Source organism: Jaculus jaculus, chromosome 2 (assembly GCF_020740685.1).
Source record: "Jaculus jaculus isolate mJacJac1 chromosome 2, mJacJac1.mat.Y.cur, whole genome shotgun sequence".
Lineage (NCBI taxonomy): Eukaryota > Metazoa > Chordata > Mammalia > Rodentia > Dipodidae > Jaculus > Jaculus jaculus.
Genome location: NC_059103.1, coordinates 158,281,153 through 158,306,308, shown reverse-complemented (window position 1 = coordinate 158,306,308; position 25,156 = coordinate 158,281,153). Strand labels below are relative to the sequence as shown.

General features: G+C 34.8%; 1 pseudogene; it reads left to right on the top strand.

Annotated features, from left to right (window-relative positions):
* The first annotated feature begins 1,477 nt into the window (after positions 1–1,477).
* On the top strand, positions 1,478–4,215 carry LOC101606272 (annotated as a pseudogene).
* The last annotated feature ends 20,941 nt before the right edge of the window (positions 4,216–25,156 follow it).

The window sequence follows — 25,156 nt, the reverse complement described above, 5'->3', positions numbered from 1 at the left end:
TAAAAGCAGGAATTTTTTTATCTTCTCCTTCACCAAAGAAAGCATATTGTTTTAAAATAAGCCTTTAAGGGTTGAAAAGATGGCTTAGTGGTTAAGGGGTTAAGGAACTTGCTTGCAAACCAAAGGACCCAGGTTCAATACCCCAGGACTTGTGTAAGCCAGATATGCAAGGTGGCACACGTGTCTGGAGTTCATTTCCATCTGTTGACTGACGTATCCATTATTTCCCTCCCTCCCTTTCTTCCTTCCCCCCTTTCCTCCCTCTTTTTTTCTCTTTCCTCTCTGCCTCTTTCTCTGTCTCTTCCTCTCTCTCAAATAAATAAATAAAAATAAAATATTTTTAAAACATATCTTTATAAAATATATCATCAAATTTTATTAAGGATGTTATATTTGCAAATTTACAATTGGAACACATTTAAAGGCTCACACAAAATGTAATAAGTTCTGAAGAGCAATCACCTTTTCCCTAGGAATCATATACTTGATTAATATAAGAAAGTCTGGCTGGAGGGATGCCTTAACGGTTAAGGCATTTGCCTGCAAAGCCAAAGGACCCAGGTTTGATTCCACAGGACCCAAGTTAGCCAGACATACAAGGGGCATGCGCATCTGGAGTTCATTTTCAGTGGCTGGAGGTCCTGGAGCACCCATTCATTTGTGTGTGCTCCCTCTCTTTCTCTGTCAAATAAATAAATAAAAATAAAGTATTTTTTTAAAAAGATAAGAAGATCAATGATGAAGAATGGTATCAAACAACACAGAAAGCTTCATATGAAAAATTCCATGACAACAAATTAAATTTATTTTATTTTTTTTAAAAAAATTATTTATTTATTTGAGAGCAACAGACAACAAGGGAGAGAAAGAGAGAGAGAGGAAGAGACAGAGAGAGAGAATGGGGCGCCAGGGCTTCCAGCCACTGCAAATAAACTCCAGATGTGTATGCCCCCTTGTGCATCTGGCTAACGTGGGTCCTGGGGAATGGAGCCTCGAACTGGGGTCCTTAGGGTTCACCGACAAGCACTTAACCACTAAGCCATCTCTCCAGCCCTATTATTTATTTTATTTTATAAATGTATCAATTAATTTATTTGAGAGACAGTGAGAGTATGTATGAGCAAACCATGACCGCCTGCTGCTGCAAACAAACTCCAGATACATGAGCCACTTTGTGCCTCTTTCTTTACATTGGTACTGGAGAATCAAACTCAGGCTGTTAGGATTTACAGCCAAGTACCCTTAATCAGTGAGCCATCTTCCTATTTTTTTGGTGCTACTAGCAAGTTTAATCCACCTTTTGCTTTGCTATTTTTTAAAAATAAATGTTCATTGACATTTATTCACTTGCATATTTTACATTTATACATTTTCTTCAATATATGAGGCAATGATGTTTCTAAAGTTTATTCAATAATCTACTTGAATTTATTGCCTATTTCACATTGACATTTGTGATATAACCTGCAAATCAAAGATGGCCAAGGAGGTAAGGAAATGAGGTGCTTGTCTGCTGATTTTGGTTTTCCAGGTGGCTGTCATTACTATGATCAGATAAAGTTTGTCAGAGCCTCATCCTGTAAAACAACTTTTTTTTTTCTTTCTTTAAAGATAGTGTCCTTCTCTAGCTCATGCTGACCTGGAATTCACTATGTAGTCTCAGAATGGCCTTGAACTCATACCTCCTACTTCTACCTCCAGAGTCCTGGGATGAACAGTGTATGCCACCATGGCCATGTGTAAAACCACTTCTTAAAATCATGATTGTTAACATGGAATCCTACAGGCAGCTAAGAATTTTATTTATTTATTTTTGATTCTTTATTCCAAAGAAAAATTCCATTCAGAAGCTACGCTGGTTTTATCCCCTTGAGAAGAGACAGACACATGTTGAGCTAAGTTCCTATTCTTAATTTGGTATTTTATTTTTAAAATAAATTTATTAAATACAGATATCATTCATTTATTTGTGCCTTGGACAGTTTATGCTTTACTAAAATAACTTGCAAAAGCTTCATGTCAAAACATGGTTTTGCAAAAATGATTAAACGTGATTTTAATGTTACAGTTACCATGAATAATTAGTATCAGCTAGGGTAAACTTATTAATTATTTATAGTTCCAATATATTGTAACTGGCATTAGGTACCTTGGATATAATCATTCTAATATTTTTAGTGAAATATTTAATTTAATAATATAATTCCCATTTCAAAATGATAAAACTAAGGTATGCAGTAATTTAACTCCCCAGGGAAATAACAATAGCAAATGATAGAGATACAATTCTAATTCAGGTTTACGTAATCTTAAATTAAATATTTTTGTTCTAACACAGTAATTCATGTCTCGACAAAGAATTAGTAAAACATTTAAGGATTGTTTTGCAAGCATTAATTGTATAAACATAGGCACAATTATCTAGTATTGTATAAAAACTCTCTCTCGAAGCAAGCCCCTCTCCCCCTTTGTCGGCCTTCGCTTCGGTTGGTGCAGCATTCTGGAACGGAACATTCACGGAGGCAGCGGAGGCAGGAGGCCGTTAGTACGCCGCAAGCATCAGCATCCATCCGTCCTCGCCGAGCCCGCGCAGGCTGAAGTCGGGTGTCATCACGCCCGAGAACGTGGTGGCCTGGAGTGGGGCGCCGGCTGAGGCTGTGGCAGGGCGCGCGAGGGGCGCCTACCAGGACCGCGACAAACCAGCTCAGATCCGCCAAAGTGGTTGCTGATGCCATTAGAACAAGCCTTGGACCAAAAGGAATGGATAGAATGATTCAAGATGGAAAAGGTGATGTGACCATTACAAATTATGGTGCCACCATTCTGAAGCAAATGCAAGTATTACATCCAGCAGCAAGAATGCTGGTGGAGCTGTCTAAGGCTCAAGACATAGAAGCAGGATGGCACTACATCAGTGGTCATCATGGCCAGCTCTCCCTTCAATTCCTGTACCAAGCTTCTGCAGAAAGGAATTCATCCAACTATCATTTCTGAGTCATTCCAGAAACTTTGGAAAAGGGTGTTGAAATTTTGACTGACGTCTTGACCTGTGGGAATTGAGTGACAGAGAAACTTTGTTAAATAGCACAACCACATCATTGAATTCAAAGGTGGTCTCTCAGTATTCAAGTCTGCTTTCTCCGACAAGTGTAAGTGCAGTGATGAAAGTGATTGACCCAGCTACTGCTTCTGGTGTAGATCTTAGAGATATTAAAATAGTTAAGAATCTTGGTGGCACAATTGATGACTGCGAGTTGGTGGAAGTTCTAGTTCTCACTCAGAAGATGGCAAATTCTAGCATAACCAGAGTTGAGAAGGCTAAGATTGGGCTTATTCAGTTGTGCTTATCTGCCCCCAAAACAGATATGGATAATCAAATAGTAGTTTCTGACTATGCCCAGATGAATAGAGTGTTGCAAGAAGAGAGAGCATATAGTTTAAATTTAGTGAAGCAAATTAAAAAAGAAAAAAAAAAAAACAGGATGCAATGTGCTTCTCATACAGAAATCTATCCTAAGAGATGCTCTTAGAGATCTTGCATTACATTTTCTGAACAAGATGAAGATAATGGTGATTAAGGACATCTAAAGAGAAGACATTGAGTTCATTTGTAAGACCATTGGAACCAAACCGGTTGCTCATATTGACCAGCTTACTGCTGGCATGTGGGTTCTGCCGAGTCAGCTGAGGAAGTCAGCTTAAATGGTTCTGGGAAGATGGTCAATATTACAGGCCGCATGATCCCTGGAAAGACAGTTACAAGTGAGGTGCGTGGATCTAACAAACTGGTGATTGAACAGGCTGAGCACTCCATCCATGATGCCCTCTGTGTTATTCTCTGCTTAGTGAAAAAGAGAGCTCTCATTGCAGGAGGTGGTGCTCCAGAAATTGAGTTGGCTCTGTGGTTGACCGAGTATTCACGCACACTGAGTGGCATGGAGTCCTACTGTGTTCTTCGCAGATGCTACGGAAGTCGTTACATCTACATTGGCTGAAAATGCTGGCCTGAATCCCATTTCTACAGTAACAGAACTAAGAAACCGGCATGCCCAAGGAGATAAAACTACAGGCATTAATGTCTGAAAGGGTGGTATTTCCAACATTTTGGAAGAAATGGTCTTTCAGTCTCTGTTGGTTTCTGTCAGTGCTTTGACCCTAGCTACTGAGACTGTCAGGACCATTCTGAAAATCGATGATGTGATAAATACTCAATAATCTGGACAAGGCTGAACAATAGTAGTGTGACCACAAGTACTGTGCTTGAGTGGAAGATGATCACCTTGGCATTCCTCCTTGCCTGGAAGAGATATCCTCTGAAATCCCGGATGTTGTCTTCCAGTAAATTATACTGAAACACTGTAATGTATTTGGTTACAAACGGCAGATTAATTTATCACTCAGCACTATTGGTTCTGATACTTTAGAATAAAACCTATACACACACAAAAAAAAACTATCCCTATTTTTCTACAACTTTAATCATTTTTGTTATATTTTCTGCTTGACTGAAGGCAATCCTTCAGATAGGATAATAGATTTTTCATGCATTTTACTAATGATATGTTCTCATTGGGCTTTAAATATATGTCATATAGCATTTTTCTATGTATGTGTAGACACAAACACAGTCACATATCTTAAAAAAATGTATGACAATATCCATTTGGAATATATCAAGAGAAGAGATCTTGTGGGAGATTTGAAGTAATATAAGATCAGTGTGGATTTGGAGTCATGATATTTATTGTTCCTGAGGAGATAGGGATAAACTCCTCTTTTCCTTGATAGGGCACCATCACCCCCCCCAAAAAAAAGATTCTATCCAAGTATAGGTAGTTTGGATGACTCAAAGGCAGCTGTACCACCAAAAGACCATGGCCAGATAGGTGATGACTCCCAGAAGTTGCATTTCTTGAACTCACTGCATCAAGTACAGGCAGCTAGCCAAATACAATTATGAAGAACATAAATTTTAAATATTCTACTGATGTTGATTCTGATAGGCAAAACAATATTTTTTTTCAATCTGCATATGCTTTGAATCATAACTTCTAGAATTTGCTCCAAACTGAGTAATGAGTATAGTGAGGTATACTCAGTTTTATCTTCCTATAGACAGCCATGCAATTTGATACATAAACTATACTGTAGTAATACATTTTCATTATCAAATAGTTATGCATTTATATATCTTCTGGTACAATACGTAATCTGCCAATATAGAAAATTTTGTGAAGAAATAGAAGTTTGGTATGCTAATCTTAAGCATTGTAATATGCCCTTAGACATGTTCACACTTAAAATATACATTCCAGAGAGAAAAAAAGAGTAATTTTAATGTTAAACGTCCATAAGGAATAACTTTATTTTAGTGAGTCAGTAACTATGGCCAAATTGAGTTTGAAGATAAGGAAGCCAGAAATATTTGAAACACACATTTTTTTTGTTTTTAAAGAAAATATCAATTTAGTTATAAGAAAGTAAGATAAGTACCCATATAAGTTGTGAATCATAATTTCAAAATCATACACTATCAAATGAAATAAAATGTATAATATAAATTTAAAATGTACTGAAATAATCAGAATACATTATTTGAGATATTAAAACTGTTGAGTTGTTTTTCCCCACATGGTATAATTTTAGCCAGACAAACAGATTGCAGGAAATATATTTAAATGATTGGAACTGTCTTATATATGCCAAAAAATGGTCCTCTCAAATGCCTGACCACATCCTGTGAGAGACATGGGGATTTCCCCTGAAAGAAATAGCCCTTTTCACTGATCTTTCTGCTGGAGACAGAATGGGTGGTTTTTTGAACTAAAGAGGGAAAAAAAAAAAAAAAAAAAGGCTTCCCACTGTCTGGATCATGTGGTTGAGCATCTTTGTGGTGAATGTATAGTTATTTCTTTTGATGCATGAGAATAACAGCCAGTTTGAACATGCATAGAAATGAATAGGAGATTTGAAAGGCCCTCAGTCTAGGTCAAAGGCCCTAGATTTCAGAGAGTTGGAATTGTGGTAACCATTGAAAAGTTTTCTTATGCTTATGATGGGGTTAATTACTCCTGGTGTGATAGAACTGTCCTTGATACTGTCAGTGATGTGCTGGTAAATGTTTCACAGTCAATTCTCATTTGCAGATTTTATAATCTGTGTGGTAGAAGGGATGGAACCTAATTTCACTGAGCACCAACTAGCAAAGACAGCTGGCTTAATCAGAGACCAGTGATCCACTGTCTCCATAACATCCTCCAGAATTTCCCATGTGCTTACTCCAAAATTGTGAACCTCCTATGTTTCAATAAGATTGAGCTCTCTTTTTCCACCATTAAAACAGCCCTGGGGGGGGGGGGAATCCTTGACTTTTTAATTTTGCTCTGTGCATTTTTTGATTTGTAATAGATTTCTTGGTTTAAGGTAATCTTTTGTGAAATACTATGTATATGGAATTTCAGACAGTGCCATTAGCTGAGGTCCTAGAGTTAGGAAGCACATACTATTCATGATACATATGTTATTTTCAAACAATTTACCATCAACATATTGGTATATGCTTCAAGAAAATCTTGTAATGAAGGATTTTAACTTTTTCATTATAGATAACATAAATGAGGACATAATAAAGTTGAAATTATGTCATGTATCTTCTCAGGTTGTAGTTGCCTAAAAGTAGAAATCTGTTGCAAGAGAAATCACATAGCATAGTTATTGAGCTACTGAAACTACACAATTCCTAGAAAAAAATGAAAATGCTAGCATAATTAACTAGAAGCTTTGGTATAAAGCTAAGGCAGTACTAAGAGGAAATTTTATAGCTAAAATTATTCACAGTAAAAATTATGATAGGGAACCACGTAAGCCAGATGCACGTTGGGGCACATGCATTTGGAGTTCATTTGTCCTGGTGCACCCATTCTCTCTCTCTCTCTCTCTCTCTCTCTCTCTCTCTCTCTCTCTCTCTGTCTCTCTCTCTCTCTCTGTGTGTCTTTCTCTGTCTGTCTGTCACTCTCAAATAAATAAATAAATCTAAACAAAAAGTATTAAAAAATTAATACAGATCTTAAATAGTCTAGTGATGAATTTGTTTATAGAAATAAAGAATAAGGCAAACTCTAATGCTATAGACATTAAGAAATCATAAAGACAGGAGCAGAAAATAATTAAATGTAGTCTGCTAGAACAAAGCAAGAGTTGGTTTAAAATCCTAATCAAACACAGAGAGACACAAGCGCACGCACACACACACACACACACACACACACACACACGAGAGAGAGAGAGAGAGAGAGAGAGAGATTGATTGATTGATTATGAGAGCAAGAGGGAAAGAGAAAAATGCCAAAGTAATAAAGTTAGACAAAAAGTGGGTTGTTAAAGCTAAATCCAATGAAATCTAGAGAATAATTATTGAGTACTTTGAAAATTTGTATGCAATAAATACTGTAACATTTATAAAATGGAAAAATATCTAAGCATATTAAAATTAAATCAAATAGAAACCTCTTAGATCCATTATAGGTAATCAGGTAGAAATAGTAATTATAATCTCTCTTTTTCTCTGTGTTTGGTTAGGAGTTTATCCATCTTGTTTACCTTTTCAATGAACCAATTCTTGCTTTGTGTCTAGTTTGAATTTGATTAATTTTTGTCCTAACCCTTATCAATTCTTACTGTGATAAGCATTGGTGTTTGACTTATTCTTAATTTCTACAAATATCACAGGCTGTTCATTTAAGATATCTCTTTTTTTAATGTGAGTACTTGTAATGATAAACTTTTCTCCAAGAACTTCCATAGCTGTATCTCAAAGGTTCTAGTTTGCTATGATAGAATTTTCATCTGTTTCAAGCATATGTTTAATTGCAGACTGATTCACTGCTACATTCTACAAAACACTTAAGGAAGATCTAACAGCAATGCTTCTCAAACTCTTCCACATATAAGAAAGAAAATGCACTATGGAACCAGAAATCCATATGGAAACCATGGAAATCAGTGTGGAGGTGTCTTTAAAATTTTGAAATAGAACTACCACGTGGTCCAGATATACTGCTCATGGTTATATGCTCAAAGACTCTAATTCCAATAACAAAGATACTTACATATCATTTTATTGCTGCCTTACATTTGTTTGTATGTTTTAAGTATGTTTTAAGGCCTATAACCAATTGAACTTAGCCAAATAGTGAAGGGTAACCATCCTTACTTATCTCAACTGATTATAAATATAAAACAACTTCATACTTACATTTAACAAATACTGGTGACTAAATGACTGAACACCATCATGTAACCAATTTGATATAAAAAATTAGCTATAACTGTATTTGCCTCTTGGCTGTTAGAAATAGGACTCTGTTTTGAATATTATTTTTATCATTGTGATTTTGGTTGAATTTCTAAAACATGTTTGACACAATTCCTAATTTTAAGAAGTTGGTAAACATTATTGTTATTAAAGTATGCATGTATGTGATAGCATTTATTATATTAAAAACCCTATGATTATAAATGAAATATAAGTATATAAAAATAGTTTATTTTTAAGTTGAAATAGTATCTTTGTATACAGCAGAAATCAGGCTTATTTCCACAATTTTCAGTAGCAAGTGATGTTCTCTAAATTGTTGTCTAGCCTTCTACAAATATATATCTCCCTTATTTTTTATAAAACTATGAGATGAAAAGTATCTGTCTGTCTGTTAATTAAAAAAAATGTCAGAAACCTAATTACAAACAGTGCAGATTATTAGTAGACTGTTTCCACAATCTACTCCAGGTTTTTACCTACTCCAAAGTGATGATTTTGTTTTCCCTGAAGTGAGCTGTTAAACACATTCGAGTCTGGGAAGCTCTTGTTCCCACCAAATCATTTCCCACTATTTTTATCATGACGGATTCAGGCCATCTATGGTGTGCAAAGTGTTTCATGAAGAAATATGAAATCAAATCTTGTCATTTTATTGCCACTCTTAGAGTCATGAGATATGTTTTATAAAGAGGATATTACAGGTTTCTACTGGGAGTCAAAATGACAGTTTTTGAATACTTTACAGCTATTGGCATCATCAGAAGCTATACCATCACCTACAGAACAGATGTATGCACTTAGGTAGGTGTATTAGGTTGTCTTTTAGCTTGCGCCGGGGTTATCCACCCTGTAATAATGCCTTCAGGCAGCCTCTGCTCATCTTGTTCCTGGAAGGGCAGTCTTCATCAGCACTGGTCATGATGCTTTCTCTCAGACTGAACTACAAGATCCTTTCAAGCAGTTGTGTGCATCCCCAAAAGAATTTATTTATTTATTTTATTAAGTAGAAACATTGTATGGATACATGATGTGTATCATCATTTCCCTCCTCCCTGCTCACACTCCACTGAGGGCCTTTTTCAATGGGATTGCTTGTATTTTCCATGGAGGTTTGGTTTATGAGTTGTGAGAGCAGAAGTCAGTCATTGTGGGCGGGGAGGGTGGGAGGGGAGGCAGAAATGCCTCTGGATATTCCCTCCCATCCTGTGACTCTTACATTCTTTCTGCCCCCTCTTCCGCTAAATTCCCTGAGCACTTGTGGTTTGAGTAAGTCATTTCACATTACAATGTTTTTACTTTTCAACAACCTCCTTCATCTTAGGATCATTACAATACAAAGTGTAACATTGAAAGCCCTGTTTACTGCTATAAAGAAAACTGAAGCCATTGAAGAAAGAACTAAGCATGATTTCCTTGAAATTATTTTTAAATACTTTTGTTGAATGAAAGCATCAGTTCCTCCAGTGACATTCATTAAATATTTATTAAGGTATTCTATGTGCTTATCTGACTCAAAATAATAGGTTTGTATACTGCATTGCAATGTCACTTTTAGGAAAAATTATTTTTGATTAAGAAAGGTATCTTTTAGTTTATTTAATCATGTGTTTGTGTGTACTCTTTTCTTACTTGTTGACATGGAAAATGACTGATCTTAAGCCAGCAATTAGAAATAGGAACCTTATAAGAAATGTTGCTGAGATGCAGCTCTAAATAATGCTTTAAAATTATCAAATAATGAGAAGTAAAGCAAATCAAAAAATCTGTACTACTTCTTGAGATGCAAAACCATTATTATCTGAAATCAGATTTTTGTCTTAGGTGGATACAAACCAATCATCATTTATTTCACGAAAGTACCATAAATTCCGCCTTGCCTTTCACTCCAGGACCTGTATTTGCTCTACATACTACACCACCTTTGTCTGTGAAGAAATTTTCCTTTGAGCTCACAATTTGTCTATTTGACCTAAAAGGCTTATCGTTCAGATGTTCTTGCTTCACTAAACTTAAAATCTTTGGATTTAAAATGAAAGAAGTATAGTTCTTCCTTAGACTTGAGCAGGGTGTGTTCACTGCAGGGTGATTACCTGGCTTTTTTTCAATACATTTGGGTCACAGGAGGTCACAAAAACTTGGGGAGAAGGAGATACACTGGGAATAGCTGGTGAGGGAGGACATCAGGACATACTAAACATTTATCTCTTAAGTTCACTGTCTTATATGAGTGCAGTTCATTGTACCCAATGCAATTTTCCAAAATAATCCAAGTTTTAGATCACAATAATAGATGTAATACCACTGGAAAAGTAAAAGAAAAAATATGTAAAAATTACACAAATGTAACAGACACAAAGTAAATACATGCTGTTGGAAATATTTTTACAGATAACATTTCTACTCAATGCTTGTACAAACTTTCAACTTGTAAAGAAGGACCTCTGATGATGATAGTAAGTGAAGTACAATTAAATGAGGTGTGCCAATATTGACACATAATCTTCAGTGGCTACTGAAAAGTATATCTTATCTCATTATAGTATAATAACATGAACCTTTTTCTAGGCAGCAAAGATAAAACTGTAAGGTTACACTTTAGATGGAATTAGACCCTATGTGGTTTATGAGGGTTTGACTTGATCATATTTGTTTTGTTTTTTGTTTTTTGTTTTTGTTTTTCAAGGTAGGGTCTCACTCTGGCTCAGGCTGACCTGGAATTCACTATGCAGTCTCAGGGTGGCCTCGAACTCTCGGCGATCCTCCTACCTCTGCCTCCCGAGTGCTGGGATTAAAGGCGTGTGCCACCACTCCCAGCTCAGACTTGATCATATTTATCCATGTGTAACTGCTTTGCTCCTAGCAGCATTTTAATATTTAAAAAAAATCATGAAAACATGAAAAACAGATTTCAAAATACAAATATGTCTTTTGATCATGTGTCATAAGCAAGAACTTAGTGTTCAGTAATAAGGCATTCAAAGATTCATGGAGCAGTAAGTCCTTATCAGAAAAGAAATTTAAGTAGTACTGCAATGCACATTGAAAAATGTGTACTACAACAGAATTAAAAAATGTACTTATCCTGTAGGGGTACTTTTTTAATGCTGTGTTAGCACCAACTTTTCAATGTATGACCACTCTCTTATACAAGTCTCAGGGAGCATTGCAGAAGGGGTTTCAGAAAAAATGCTAGAACCAGGAAGGGTATGTAACTCCATCATCCAGATAGGACAAGACCATCACATACATGGAGTCATTCAGCTGTGGTTTCTGTGCAAGACTTGCATGTGATTGGTGCCAGTGAACCACCTATGTTGGATAGAAGACTGGGTTGGGAGGCCATTCTCCTCCCTGAGGAGTTAATGAATGTTAACAGTTGCCATTGGAGATACAATTAGTCTCTTCCATGGCATATCCATGAATAAGTAAAGAAAAGAAGGAACAGTACACTAGGACTGACAGATAAGTAAGGGCAATAGGGGCTACATATGATCAAAGTATAATGAAAATGTCCAAAAATAAAACTGTGTGAGAAGAAATGTGTAATCTCACTAGAAACATCTACTTAAGCAAGAATTCACATTTTCAATAAGTAATTCCATTTTGTCTTTTCCTCATATAAATACTATGAAATTCTGACAAAATAATTTTCTTTCTGAAAATTACATAATTGTATTATGTAAGAAATTCAATTTTGTCTTACCAACAAATGCTAACAATTTGAAGTACCAGCATTCTCTATATTTTAGTTTAAAAGGATTTTAATAAGATTCAAAGCTAATTTTAAAATAAACATTTTAGGGCTAGAGAGATGTCCCAGGGATTAAGGCACTTGTCTGCAAAGTCTAAGAAACCCAGGTTCAATTCCCCAGATCCCACGTAAGACAGATGCAAATGGTTACACAGATGTCTGGGGTTCATTTGCATTGGCTAGAGACCCTGGTCTGTCCATTCTCTCTATTATCTATCATCTGTCTATCTATCTTTCTTTCTTTCTTTCTTTCTTTCTTTCTTTCTTTCTTTCTTTCTTTCTTTCTTTCTATTTCTCTCTCTCCCCCTCCATTTCTTTTTCTCTCTAATAATCAAAAATTCTAAAATAAGCCAGGCGTGGTGGCGCATGCCTTTAATCCCAGCACTCAGGAGGCAGAGGTAGGAGGACCGCAGTGAGTTCAAGGCCACCCTGAGACTACAGAGTTAATTCCAGGTCAGCCTGGACCAGAGTGAGACCCTACCTTGAAAAAGAAAAAAAAAAAAAATCCTAAAATAGACATTTCAACCATTTATGTAATTTCTTAAAATGCATTTATGTTAAACACTATTAATGTAGTGATTCCTGCTACTAAGTATGATTCTGAAATACTCAACTTAATCTAATGGATATTTTTCTGTTTTAAACTGGGAATCAAAAATTTATCTGTACTTATCAGGCCCTGTATGCTAAGTAGAAAATGAAGCCCCTATACACAAGTTATTACTAAATAACATTCCTAGCTTCAATGTAGGGAAAAGAAGATTTTTCTAGTATACAAGGATTGTCACTAGGATTAACATTTGAACTTCTATTTTGTCAGTCAAATCCTGCTAATTCTTGATTCTGATTAGTAAGAAGAGCCTCCCATGCATAGTCTGAAGATAACAATCGGCTCCACATGCCTGGGATATCAATGCCCAACTTTGGATGCAAAGTACATCAAATGAAGCCTTCAAAGGGGCAACTTAAAAAGCATTTTTAGCTTCCTAATTAATTTATTGAACTTTTTACTTCCTTCTTAAGTAAAGGTTATTTCATGCCACAAATTGCTTTTATTAGGAGGCATGTCCATTTTACCTTTTGTTTTTGAGGGGAAAAAAAAAACAGATTGATGCCATTTGAGGGAAAATATGCAAATTATTGTATTGGTGGACAGGTCAAAGCTTTCATTATGTATTTGGTGTGTATGAGCATGTTCAAATAGACCCCAAACCTTTAATAGTCTCCTTAGGTTCTCAGTCATTATAGAACTTCTCTTTTATTTCATCTATGTTTTGATTTTTCATAATCAAATTGCATTTCAGTGTCTTTCTCCTACTGGCTTATTGCAGATTGACACACATATTCACAACAAAATATTATATTTTCATATTTTATTTTATTTGAAAACATCCCATGAACTCAGATACGAAATTATTATTAAGAATTATTATTGTTAGTTTGGGTAAGAACAATGTAATATTAAGTCTCTCTTCAGTTCATAAAATTCGTCCTAAGTGAATTTACTGGAAGATGGTTGTACTAAACTGATTTAAAGAGTAATGGTTGGAATTTTAAAGTATTTAACCAAAGATATAGTGACAATGTTTTATAATCCAAATTTTATCTATCCACACTACAACCAAGTTATTTTGACCTGCTCTTTATTCCTTCCCTTGAATTGCCCTTGAATCACAGACTACTAGTGCTACCAACCAGCAGCTAAGGAACATTTTCTTGTAAGTCCCTGAGAGTCCTGAACCTTCCATGAGGCTACCTTCACCACGTTCTCGGAGAAGGCTACTCTTGTCACCTCTGTATTATTACTCTACTTGCAAAGAACAATGAAAAAGGTCATGTTGTTTCTTCACAACTTAATAAACAGATAATATCCTCTATAACATGCTTATTGTTACTTCTGTGAATATCACTATTTGTTCTTTCTACTTACAAATTTAATCCTTAACACTCTTCATGTTCACTTGAATTATTATTCTAAATATATCCTGTATCTTACATTATGTTGTCATTTTACAGAGGTACAATTGGGAAAACAATGTAAATTTTGAAATAAGTTCATATTGGAAATTATCCTTACTGCAGGGGGTGGTGGTGCACTCCTTTAATCCCACACTCATGAAGCAGAGGTAAGAGGTTTGCTGTGAGTTCGAGGCCACCCTGCGACTATATAGTGAATTCCAGGTCAGCCTGAGCTAGAGTGAGACCTACCTTGATAAACCAAAACAAGAAAAAAGAAAAAAAGTTATCCTTATTACCAATACAATAAACTTCCATATCATTGTGTGCTTTTTCACTGCCCTGTAATACCTCACTCTCAACATGTCCCTTGTCATGTCCCGTCAACCAGTGGTCAGCTCTCTGCCACAATACATTAATTATCCATTTCAGACTTTGATAAAAAGGGCTGATGCATGATATGTTCTTTTCATTTAAATAAAATTGTATAATTGATTTGAGATATAAATTTTAAGCAAGTCATTAGTTGATTTCATATCATTAGGTAATATTCCATATATAATATAACATGCTAGATTTTAATTAATGCATTTATTCATTGACAGTTAAAACAACAATAAATTTACTACTTTTGAGTATTCCACATGAAGTCACTATGAATATCTGGATAAATCTTTCCATAGTAACATCATTATTTTCTTCATGGGATAATACTTAAGACTAATAGGACAGAATAATATTACAGACATATTTTTAACATTCCAAGACTCTGCCAAACTGTTTTCATAGTGGTAATACTATTTTATTTATCTATACTTAAAATAACATTCTTATTTCTTCAACATACTTATTACAGCTTTGTTTTCCTCTAATTACTAGTGATGGTGAGACTTTTGTTTTCTTCTACACATTTATTTGATTTATATTCTTTGATAAAATAGCTATTAAAATCTTTGCATTCATTCAGGAATATGCGCTTTGTTTTGAGTTATCTATGTATAGTTTGTATAAGTTCCTTGTGTCAGAGATATTCTTTGCAGTTTTTCCTAGCTTTTTATTGGTTTGTATTTTATTTATTTATTTTTATTTGAGAGAGAGAGAGAGACAGAGAGAGAGAGACAGAGAAAGAGAGAAAGAACAGGTATGCCAGGGCCTCCAGTCATTGCAAATGACCTTCCGATGCATGTGCCACCTTGTGCATCTGGTTTATGTGGGAACTATGGTAATGAACCTGGGTCCTTTGGTTCTGCAGGCAAGCTCTTTAATGGCTAAGTCATCTCTCCAGCCATTTTCTAGCTTTTAACTCAAAAAAGCTTCATTCTTCTGCCAGTGTCTTCCAGAGGATACCTTTAACTTTATTAAACATAGCTTGTCATGTTTCCATTAATTCATTTTGTTTTTGATATAAAAATAAATATTCTTGCCAGTCATGAGGTTACAAATATTTTTTCAATGCTTTCTTTGTTAATTTTTATAATTGTTAAATATTATATTTTAGCTTATCATTAATTTTTAGTTAATTTATCTACTTCCATGGGGTGTTATCAATGCTTAATTTTTTTGTTAAAATATCTGGTCACTTCATTATAACTTGTTGAAAGGTTATACTTTTTCAATTTATTTTTATTCATATTATGTCATGAAAATTTTATTTATATACCAGTATTCTGAACTTTGTGTTTAATTCTATTGATGTGCTTGTTCATCCTGATGCCAATGTCATGCTGTATTGATTACTGCAGATCTATCATCAGTCTTGAAACCATCTAGTACTAGTCATCAGATTCATGTTCTTCAAACTTGTTTTAAATATTTTGGTCCTGTTTATTTTAGTATGATTTCAAGAATCAGAATGAAAGTTTTTAAAATATTGCAAACTTTTAAAATATTTTAATTGTGGAATAATTTATAACATAAATTTTTGCATATAATTTTATGTTACAATTTATATGTACAGTGGACTAGCATAGGTGTGTGACAGTAAAATATCTTATCCCATTCAAAATAACCCTCTTATTGGTTTGCTGTCATTTTCTTTTTCAGTTCCAATTACAGGCTACTAATTATATATTTTCTGATCTTGATTGCTCTTTTTTAGTTATGTAATGTAAATGGAATTATGCACTATATAGCATTACTTTAAATGTCTTTCACATAGTACAGTCTTTTTGAAATTCTTTCATGTTATAGCATGTACCAGTGTTTTGTTTCTTTCTGTTGTTGAATAGTGTTCCATTCTATTGATACATATATTCATCTGTCATAGCCTACTAATTATACCTACACTTATATAAGTGTATTGTTTCACATATTTGTATATAAACAGTGCTGCTAGGAATGTATGCATATATATGTATATGTATGTGTGTATGTGTGTGTGTGTATATATACATATACATACATACATACATATATATGTACATATATATATAATGTATATATACATGTGTATATATATATACACATACATACATACATACGCACAAATATATTTTCATTTTTCTTGAAACATTCATGAGCTGTAGGTAAGTATGCATTTAACTTTTAAAAGTATTAATATTTATTTTTGATCCATTTCAGGTTTCACAGCAAATCAGAAGGGTATAGAATGTTACCAAACACTCCTCTCTCCACAGATGTACAATCTATTTGTGCAATAGTGGAATGATTCTATGGTCATGTGGCATAATCACTGAAAGCCCATAGTTTACAGAAGGGATCATTCTCTGTGCTGCTTATGAATTTGAAAAATGTGTAATAACATGCCTCACTTATTACATATTATATGATTTTATATATATATATGTATTTATATGTTCTATAACATATATATGTACATATATAACATACTAAATAATTTTACTGTTCTCTGAATCTTGTATTTTCTCAATTTATCATTGCTCCTGCCCTGTAGCTCATGGCAATCATCGATAAATTACTGTACTGATTTGCCTTTCCCAGATGCTTTAGAGTAGGGATTATATACACATTTCTTTGCCTAATTGTTTTTTAGCACTTGGTAACATGTACCTAAGGATCCTCTATGTCTTTTCATGGTTTTATAGCTGACTTCATTTTAATCCTGAATAATATCCCATTGTTTAGATCAACCAAGGTTTAAATAAATTTACCAAGTTAATATAATTATGAATAAGCCTGTTATGAAATTTTGCAATTTTGTGTAGATATATGTTTTTGTCTTAGGTAAATATCAAATATGGAGAGTCCTTGATTATATGACCAAAAGTATATTTACCATTTCAAGAAATTGCAAAACTGTTTTCCAATATTGCTGAAACAATTTACTTTGTCACCAAATACGCATTATACTTTTTGCCACATTACATCCTAGCCAGAATTTAACTACATCATGGTTTGAGGTTTAGCCATTTTATAGATAGGTAGTTGGGTATCATCATTGTTTTCTTTCATTTTATTCTAAACAAGCAAGATCCCACATATGCCATGTTGACCTTGAACTTCCTTGAGCTCTGTAGCAGAGGCTAAACTTGAACTTCTGATCTTCTTACCTCTACCTCCTGACTGCTGGGAGCATAGGCATGAACATGATACCTAGCTACCAAGAGGTGTGTGTGTGGGGGGGGGTGTGGGTGTGTGTTCACATGAAAAGCTATATAGACCTTAATGTAATTTTAAGCAAAATTCTGTAGCAATGCCCTTGATCCTTGATCTTCTTCAGGGCATATGGAAACATTTAAGAAGAGCAAGATGCCTTGAAGAAGGCATTGTTTAGCAAAATAGCACCAAAGCTAGAATATTTTGAAATTTCTTAGCATATCTGCATTATCAAAAATGTGTGTGACTTAAAGTTCACTAACCATTTAAAAAAGATTCATTGGTGTGAACTTCATAACTAATTAGCCAACTCAGGAGAGGTATAGAATATATAAAAGTTATAGCAACAGCAACATTACCGCTTTGATGAAGATGTGGATGACAGGAAATGACTGGGATTGTCTGACTTTTCCATTCTGTATTGCATTTCAGCAAACAAGTACTACTCTATCATTATCTTGTGCCAATGAAGGAAAGAGGAAATGGCCATGCAGAGGATCCAGAGATCCTCAGAGTTGCTGTTACCCAACACAGAACAAAGGAATAGTTTCTTCCTCTAAGACTCCTCACAGATAGAGAGAAGACCAGAAACTCACCCAACCAAATGACCAGAGCTTCCTAAAGAGATATCTGGGGATAGCATGGCTTACCCAAAAGGCCTGAAGGGGCAAGGGGAGATATCAGACTAAAAGATTGTTTGTGATTTTTAATGTTTAATAGCATTCTTTTGCTAAGATTTTTCCTTGCTTGGAATCTATTAACACTTACATAAGTCTTATTTCTACCTCTGGGAATGATGTTTGGTCTATGTTTGTTCATGATTATGTTCTGGGAAACATAACTTGTATAATTTCAAAGACTCAAAAGTGGATTGGAGTATCTTTCCTAGGATGAATCAAATCTCAAGACTAAGTCATAAGTTTATCAGATCTAATAAAACAATTCCTTGCAGTTAATACTTCAGAGGATATGCTGTAACCACTCTCAAACTTTGAGGACTATTGCAGTAAGAAGGACATAAAGTTGGGCGGCAGTGGTGAAATGATATGGACTGAATGATCTTGTTCCAAATTTGTATGTTAAAACCTATTTGTACAATATTTTTAAATGGGACTTGTGTTAGTTAAGCCACTCCAATAAAGAGAACCCATACGGTATGAATATGAGGGGACCTCTATGATGGCAGAACCTTTGATGACACTCTCTGTGAGCTATTTATAAATGGAAATAAGCCCTCATCAGAACTGAAGCTCTCTCATTCCTCTAGTCTCCAGAATTACATACAAGTAAACTTCTGTTGTGGAAGCCCTGTGAGTTTATGGTATTTTATGGTATGTATGGCATTACTGGTTGGCAACGTTATCCATTTGTTATTTTTCCACAGTCAAAGGAAGAGTATGTTAAGTCCATAGCTCACTACATGGTTTTGTACAAATAAAAACTCAACACAAATATGATAATGGAATAAAGGCAGTAATTTGGTTTCTGTAACTAGTAAGTCCAAGGGGTGATTGAATCATCAAGCTAAGAAGCATTAGGAGAATTCAGCTTCACAGCTCTGTTTGACATTAATGACCTGTTCATGTAGACAAACTTCTACATGGAATGTGAATGGGTTCAGGCTGAGCCTTTATGCCAGATTTCCTACTGCTGAAGCAGTATCATCCCTGTCATGTTCTAGACTTTTCCCATTACAGCAGATCTGCAACTATACTTTCCTGACCTCCTTGCCAATGATTAGAACAATGAATAGCATATTTTGGGAGTGTTAGAGAGACCAATAGACATGATATGGTTTTCCAGCTGTGAGCACAGTCTAAACATGGATGTTATATCTAATATTCTGTAAAAATCACTGGTATTGTCAGCATCTAAAAATTTTGGAAAACTTTGATGTATCCTACACTTGATTTTACTAAAATCTAGCAATGACCTTCATGATTTACTTGCAGACCTGGAAAAGTTTGCAGGAGTCTCTAAAAACATATTATTATAACATGTTAATTTACTTATTATACTAAGTATATGAATTTTCTTACTTGATGATAATTAATATAATATATTCTTTACTTACTGTATTAATTTATATAAGAAATTGAAAAAAAACTGATAAAATAACATACCATACTCTGTCATTTTTTTCTTTTATATTTTATAGTATGACCAAAATGAACAACAGCATTCTTCCTGGAAGTCACACAGAAATTTCCTAAAATTAATTCAGTTTCTGTATTTATGATCTCTCATATCATTTTCCAAATTCTTGTGCTTGAGTCTGAGTCAATGTCATGTGTAAGCCTCCTAGAAAAAGGAAGGTAATATGAAACAAAGCAATAGTTTTCTGCTTTGTTGCTGTTTTGGAACAGGGTCTTGCAACATAGCCCAGGATTGTGTGGAACTCTCAGTTCCCTTCCTCTGCCTTTGAGGTACTTGAATGACTACACCTATGCACCTTCACCATGCTGATTCCATATCTGTATTCAAACATTTCACCACAATACTTTCAACTTAGCTAAAGGAAATTCTAAAAGGCATTAAAAAAGCCTTGAACTTAACAATAAAGTGATATCCTAGAAAAGTGGTAAGGGTTACATTTATATAATTAAAGAAAACTTGTGAAGTTTTGTGTTGGTTAGCTTTTTGTCATTATAACAACCAAGATACTTAACTTATAGAGACAAAGACTTATTTTTGTTCACAATATTGAGGTTCCATTGTGTCACAAAGTATGTACTTTAGTTTTAAACGTTTTAGTTTTAGGTGACAGTTTTAGTCACCTGAACACTGAAAGTAAGAAATGGCCTGGTGTCTTACAGTTTTGATTTTATTTACTTTTTTTTTTTTTTTTTTTTCTGTAGGCACCTAATGACCCAAAGATCTCCAGCCAGACTCCTGTTCATCAAAGCTCTGCTATCCATCAACAGCTCCACTTGGAACATAGTCTCTGCATCTTAATGGACATAGACAACCTTGTCAACATATTTTCTGCATTAATGTTAGAACTTGTTAGAATATGTCCTCCTTCTGTATTTTCTGGGGGTGAAGATAAAATGAAGCTGATGTAAATGCTGTGTTGATATGACTCAGTGCTGATGAATCTTGATTTCCCTTTGCATAACCTATCCACAGGAGCCAAATTGCTTGCATGAGTTTCCTTTGAAGGTCTGGACTCTCTTACCTGATACTTCATGACTCCCCAAGGTAAATGTAACCATACTTGATTTTTGTCCTTTGAGAAGGTAATGATATAGAGGAACAAATCATATAGCATGTTGACAGGACCAAAGAGTATGAAAGTGAGCTGAATTGCAGTACGATAGAATTCTAAAATAAGAGAATGAAAGTGTCAAAAAGTTAAAAATCGCACACATATATAAACACACACACCCATATATATTTGCATACACATTGCACACATTGAGAGGACTAATTAATTAAAAAGAGATAAATTTATTCAGATACATACAACACTGTCATATCAATACAGAATGATTAAACATCAAAAATATTGAATATGGGCTAGAAAGATGGCTTGGCAGTTAAGATGCTTGTCTGTGAAGCCTATGGACCCAGATTCGATTCTCCAGTGCCTACATAAGGCAGATACACAAGGTGAAGTAGGCATCTGGAGTTCCTTTACAGTGGCTAGAGGCCATGGTGTGCCTTTTTTAATCTGCCTATCTCTCTCTCTCTCCGTCTCTCAAATAATTAAATAAATAAAATTATTTTTAAAGTATTAACATTACTAAGGAATGAAAGATCAATTAAAATGTTATCACTGGGCTGGTGGCTTAGAAGTTAAGGTGCTTGCCTATAAAGCCTAAAAATTATTGTTCGAATCTCTATGTCCCATGAAGCCAGATGCACAGTGATGCAAGCATGCAATGTCACAGATGTGCACAAGGGGATGTATGCATGTTGGACTCATGGGCAGTGGCTAAGGCCCTGGTGCACCCATTCTTTCTCTCTCTTTCTCTTAAAATAAAAAGAACATGTTATCACTGTTTTCAGTTATACTTGCAAGAACACATATATTAATGCAATAATGAATATTTATTTGTTTAATGATTAAATATAAATTTAATTTATCCATAAGGCAATCATAAATTGTATTCCATGAGACATCAGTTTTTACATTTTTGTAGACAATAATTATTTATGTAAGCTATTTTGAATTACAGAGTTGAAGATTAGTTTAGACTAATATTTTGAGATATCCTGGAACAGTGAGCTATATAGGGCTAATCAGCAACATTTTTTCCCATTTCAAAGATATTTAATAATTTCTTATTAGATGTGTAAGACTATGCTATCTGCTTATCAGAGTTGGGAAAATTGAAGGTATGGGAGTTAGACAAATCAAACAAAGTTACCAAAATCTATCTCTATAATCATAAGGACATGATTAAAGTGAAGGTACCATAACAATATGCAGAAGGGTCTTCTAAATTAGTCTTCAAAAACTTTTTTCCTAAAATGAAAATAAATTATTTATTAATTCATTCACTTAGAAATTCCTTAACATACATGACTATAGGTCTAATTATATGCCTCACCTTCTAGAATTATTAATGATTTGCATCATATCTAAATGATATCTAAGAAAAGAAATAATAACATTATACTTGCTGATCAGAATAGGGTTTGAAACAGTAATTTTTTTTATTAAAATTACTGAAGTTGAGTGTTCTTCTAGAATTATTTAGTAGTAGCTTGTTGGTGTGAACTAGGGGCATCTATTTTAGTTTACTTAGATTGCTTTGTATGCTGTTGTTGACTTTATACAGCAGTTTAATGGCCTTTCTGTCACTTTTGAAAGGCCTGTTGCAGCATTTTCTGAGAACATCACCACTGCCAGTAAAATCTCAAACTGATTTCACTCAGTTCATCTGACAGGCATAACTTGGATGTCCCAAACCCAGCTGTTCTTAGCTTTAAAGTAAGTATGCATTATGTCAGTGTAAGCAATTCTTAAAGTTGTAGGGTTTTTTTTTTTGTTTTGTTTTTTTTGTTTTTTTGTTTTTTTTTAATTTAATGTGTGGTACTACATGGCTGTTGACAACTTCTGTAAATACAGAAGTAACATTTAGGAAGGAGCAGATTTTTTAGCTGTGTAGGAGGTGAGACTTTATTGCTGCTCTTTTCATCTTAAAATTTGTTTAAGAGCTCAAGGCTTGGAATTACCCTAAAAAAAAGATAGCTAATTATTTCATTAGAAAGCTACTATATTTTTGGCCCTTAACACATTCATCAGTGTCTAAAATGTGCATCATAGTCATTTTTTTTCTGCTAAGGCAATTCACCAAATTAAAATTTGCATACCAATAGGAAAATAATTATTTTAGCTATTAACACCTGGGTAGAAATAGCATATCTAATTAGTGAGGTCCTGATAGAATGGAACATGGATCAAATAAGACTTAATGGGAATTAAAACAAGGAAAACACAAAAATTGAAAGAATAGACACAAGAGAATCTTCCAGACTTTCTAGGATAACCACATACACCATGGACACAAAGGGAAAGACTGCTCGGAAAGGTGTTGGCAGCTAGACGCTGTCTCAGCCTGTGGAAACAAGTGCATACACTTAATGTCCTAGAGACAATAAAGAGACTTTTATTTCCCATATTTTTTGTGGTTTGGGAAGTCTAAGATCATGGTGTTGACAGGTTTGGTGTCTGGTCAAAAAATCCTTCTCCACAATGTGTCCTTTTACTCACCCTTGCAGGCCATAGTACAAAAAAGCAGTTCTTTGTGATTTCTTTTATGAGGGCACTCATCCCCTGAATGAGGGCTCTGCAAAAAATGCACCTCCCAATCATATTCTCTTGGAAGGTATAATTTCAAACTAAGAATTTTGAGGGAGTATGAACACAAGAGAACTAACAAAGTGAAAATGGAAGAAACTGCGCAGGCTTAGGCAGTTACAGACAGAGAGGGGAAAAAGGACCCTTGATAGGTGGCTATATTATGAGTACTCTATGATGGTGGCCAAACATGGCAGAGGTGGTTCCCGTACTATTCTTTTCCTGTATAAGTGAATTTTCCTGTGCTTGGGCTTGCTTGGTGGCGTGGGTTCTAGGACATGTGCGGTGCTAGATGCATCTTGTTCTAATTAGCACCTTTGTTTAAGCTGAATAATCATGGTTTTCCCTTACTCAATATAAGCACAGCTCCCACCTAGTTGGCAGATCTCCAGCTCTGGAGTTTCCTCCTCATGAACAGTTTGTGTTCTCTCTGCCTTCTTCACTTTTAAATAAACTTTGCTATGCTTTACTTTTAAACATTTTCCAATTTTTAAAATTCCTTAATAGGCAGAGAAGATGAACCCTGAAAGCCTAAATGGCAATACTTACATCCTTGATTAATTTTGCTTGGTGCTGATGCCAAATGTGTTTGTTTACTTGTTCCTTTCAAATGACCAAAGCCTCTTTGGAAAGCTTTTTTCATATAGTATAGTTTATTATATCTTAACCAATGGTAACAAAGATCAGTTGTAAAAAATGAATCAAGTGTGGTTCAAATAAGGACAAATAATTTAAATACCTGTATGAGTTATCAATGTAGAGCCTCTGACATTAATATCTCCATTTTAATATATACTTTTTAATAAATATCAAAGAAAATTTGTATGGATTAGGTAAAATTTAAAAGACAAGTGACTTTATTTTAGCATATTCCAGTAGGAAAGGGAGCTTGAGCCCAACATTTGAAACAACAGAGAGTTTAAGCACTATAGTGAGCTAGTGGCAAACTACTGGAGAAAAGGTAGGAGAAGCTGTCAGTGGGATTAGGCTTTAAGTGTTAGCTAATTTACATTTACTGAGGTTAGGCTCCTGCACCCCTCTGAGAGTGGAAATTAGGGGTACTGTCTTCCCTGATGACTACAATTCAAAGGGATGACTCCCAGGTTCTTGGGAAAGACACTCCTAATTTGTGAAACTGTCATAAAACTGTGAGGTTTAATCTCAAAAGGGCAAAGAAGGAATGCACAGTCACAAGTTTCTAAGGTAAATACTCTAAAAAAGGGAAATTAGGGCTTGCAGATAGGAAGAAAATACTTCAAAGTTCAACCAAACTAAGGGGACTATGAATGCCTCTTATGTTTCTTTTAGGCATGTTTTCTAAAATAGAATGTTAAATTCAATGTGTTATAACTCAAGTGAAAGCTAAAAATGTAGACTGCACAGAAGTATAGACAATGGTGGTCATTAGAGGTTACAATTGATAAGTAGAAGGAAGGATGGTTAAAGGGAACCAAGGCCAAGTTGCATGGAATGCAGAAGAACTTCTAATGCTCTAAGGTTAAGAATAATGATTCTAGGACTGGAGAGATAGCTTAGTGTTTAAGCGCTTGCCTGTGAAGCCTAAGGACCCTGGTTCAAGGCTCGATTCCCCAGGACCCATGTTAGCCAGATGCACAAAGGGGTGCACGCGTCTAGAGTTCATTTGCAGTGGCTAAGCAGCCTGGGGCGCCCATTCTCCCCTCTCTCTCTCTCTCTGTCTGTTACTCTCAAATAAATAAATCAAAATCAACAACAACAACAAAAATTA